Source organism: Cervus elaphus, chromosome 9, assembly GCF_910594005.1.
Source record: "Cervus elaphus chromosome 9, mCerEla1.1, whole genome shotgun sequence".
Classification (NCBI taxonomy): domain Eukaryota; kingdom Metazoa; phylum Chordata; class Mammalia; order Artiodactyla; family Cervidae; genus Cervus; species Cervus elaphus.
Window position 1 is genome coordinate 43733977 of NC_057823.1, and position 3671 is coordinate 43737647.

Sequence of the window (3671 nt, forward strand, 5' to 3'; positions counted from 1 at the left end):
CTTTGGCTGCCTGATGTGAAGAACTATCTCATTGGAAAAGCCCCTGATGCTGGGGAAAATTGAAGGCAGGAAGAGAAGGGGACAACAGAGGACAAGATTGTTAGATGGCATCACTGACTTGGTGGACATGAGTTTGAGTAGGCTCCAGGAATTGGCGATGGACAGGGAAGCATGGCTTGCTGCAGTCCATAGGGTCTCAAAGAGTTGGACATGACTGAGTGACTCTGTTGAGCTGAACCAACATTCTTGTTAATGTGGAGCTTATTGTAAAACATGGTGTGATTTGGAATCATTAAGTAACACTCTTCCCTTCAACATTATAATTATTTAAATATAGACATTAATAACACATCACAACACATTCATACTTTGAGTTGAATTCTCATTTATTGTGAAATAGCATCTCTAGCATAAACCATAAGCATTTTTCAGGACATTTAGTCCTGTTCAAAATATTGGCATTTGGTCTGCCCTAAAATGTCCTTAATATTTGATCCTGTCCAAAATGTCCACTGAGATATTTGTTCTATGACAAAAAGGCCCTTGAAATTAGGTTTTGTTCAGTATGTTCATTGAGATATTTGGCCTATGATTCACTAAATAATATAAACATTTCAAATTGTTAAAATTTTCATTACCTTATTTTTACTATAATTTATGATAAATTTTGAATTTCACATTTATTCTTGTTCCTCCTCATGAATTTTGGCAGGGTTAATCTTAGGGCAATGATCAGTTGCTCTTAAGTGTCTATCAACCTGATTATTTGCTTGATATATTTTTTATATCTGTTAACAGTTTCTCATTATACAAGTTTGATTTTGTCAGTACCATTATGAAATTTATGTCCATATTTTAGAGTGATGACCAAGAACCTGTGCTATAATTTGTTTATAGTCTTGCTGTTTCTTTTTTTAACACTTTAATAAATCCCTGAATTGAAGGATGATGCAATAATCATCAGTTTTTGAAATCTGCCATGTCAGTCTTCCACTGATTTGTTTATCCTGCAGCCACTCAGTACTTATGTACAACGATTCCAAGTTTCTAGTGGAAGTCTTGGAGCTTCTGGTCTTCTTTCTTGGCCATGCTTTTCATGGCATAAGCTTCTTCAACCTAGTCCATTAAGTCATCTAAATTTTCTTTGGCATATTCTACAGTGTACTCAAAAGTTTTATTGACATCTTCCAAAGACACCAATACAAAAAACATGGAAGCACACTTATTGCTGTTACTTTGTTGCTATCCTATACTTCCATGTTAGACACAAAGAAGATATTTGTTGCCACAGTGATTATGAAAAGTGAAACAAGCAGCTTTTTAATTTATTCATTTGGTTTTTGTTGTTCATTCCCTAAGTCGTGTCCAGCTGTTTGCGACCCCATGAACCACAACACACCAGCCTTCCCCGTCCTTCATTATTTCCCAGAGTTTGCTCACATTCATATCCATTGAGTCAGTGATGCATCTAGCCATCTCATCTTCTGCCACCCCTTTCTCCTTTTGCCTTCAGTCTTTCCCAGCATCAGGGTCTTTGCCAATGAGTCGGCTCTTCACATGAGGTGGCCAAAGTATTGGAGTTTCAGCTTCAGAATCAGTCCTTCCAATGAATAGTCAGGGCTTATTTCCTTTATAGTTGATTGGTTTCATATCCTTGCAGTCCGAGGGACTCTCAAGAGTCTTCTCCAGCATCACAATTTAAAAGCATCCATTTTTCATTGCTCAGCCTTCTTTATGGGCCAACTATCACACCTGTACATTACTACTGGAAAAACCTAAGCTTTGACCATATGGACCTTTGTCAGCTGGAGAAGGAAATGGCAACCCACTCCCGTATTCTTGCCTGGAGAATCCCATGGACAGAGGAGCCAGGCTACCGTCCATGGGGTCACAAGAGTCAGACATGACTGAGCAACTAAACCACCACCACCTTTGTTGGCAAAGTGATGTCTCTACTTTTTAATACACTGTCTAGGAATCCCCTTCTTCATTTGGTAGAAATAAGTAAATCACATTCATTTCTGGAATCTCAAATTCCATCACGCTTAATGAAGGGTTAATGTTTAGATTTCTTTCCACCACAGATGCAGACTTTCTCATATATATATGTAAGTATCTTTTCCCTCTTTCATTGTTAGCAGTGTAGTATAACCCAAAACTACACCATGCACAGTAAATGTCTGAGGGGACCGTGTTGGTGTTGTCTTAAAGTTGTCATCACTGAGCAATTTGATTACTGAAACTTAAGTATTGAGTAATGTCATAAATTGTATAAATAAGAATTCTTTCCTAATCATGAGTGCCAGAAAGATGAATAAGAAACTGTTGTCTGTGTCTGGTCACTTTATATCTCTCTGGAATTTCAATTTAATGCAATGAAATTGGCTTTGGAAATAGATATCTGTTTTGACTTTTATTTATTTTCCTCTTTAGTGAGTTTCTTTCTGGCAACATTAAGAGGACATCTTTATCATGCATATCAGAGAGTTCTTCAAAGTACCTACGATGATGTTGCATTTGGTTTTCCTTTTCGAAGGTTGTTTTTTTACCTAATCGGTATTTTTATTTCTCCTTTAATATCAACATTGTGCAGATAATTGTTCCATCTTGAATGATTGTAATATTATCCAAATCCTGACTGGTTTTATATAGGTATTACAGATTTTCCTCTCTCCACTGTGCCAGTAACTATTACTCCACCTCTATTGTATGTGTGCCATCTGGGTCACTTCAGCCATGTCTGACTCTTTTTGACCCCATGAACTGTAGCCTACTAGGCTCATCTTTCCATGGGATTCTCCAGGCAAAAATACTGAAGTGAGTTGCCATGACCTCCTCCAGGGAATCTTCCTGACCCACGTATTGAACCCGTATCTCTTATGTCTCCTATTGGCAGGCAGGTTCTTTACCACTGGGGCCACCTGGGAAGCCCTAATGTACCACTGACTTGTCTTTTTGTGAGTATACTACTTCTGTCATATTCCACTGAGCATTTAAAAAGACAGTCACAGCGCCAAACAACAGAAGAATTTTTGTTTCTTGGTTTTTGTTTGATTTGTAGCCTTACTAATGTCTTGGGAATTCAACAGCCTGTTCAGTCAGTTCAGTTCAGTCGCTCAGTCGTGTCTGACTCATGAATCACAGTACACCAGGCCTCCCTGTCCATCACCAACTCCCGGAGTTTACTCAAACTCACATCCATTGAGTCGGTGACGCCATCTCATCCTCTGTCATCCCCTTCTCCTCCTGCCCCCAATCCCTCCCAGCCTCAGGGTCTTTTCCAATGAGTCAACTCTTCACATCAGGTGGCCAAAGTATTGGAGTTTCAGCTTCAGCATCAATCCTTCCAATGAACACCCAGGACTGATCTCTTTTAGAATGGACTGGTTGGATCCCTTGCAACAGCCTGTTAGAGCAAGCTGAATCAGCCAGTAGGTAGTCACCAACCAAGGTGTGGTGATTCACACTACTTGGTAGCTAAATGTGGGAGTCAAATCCACTAAAACCTCTCCAAATAGCAGTATATACTTCTTACAATCTATTGCGATTATATGCCCATAAAACATTGATCCCAGGAAAGCGTTGCCTGTTAATCCTGGGTGATGGGATAGCTGTACATGCAGTCACTCAGTCATGTCCAACTCATTGTGATCCAGTGGGCTATAGTCCTC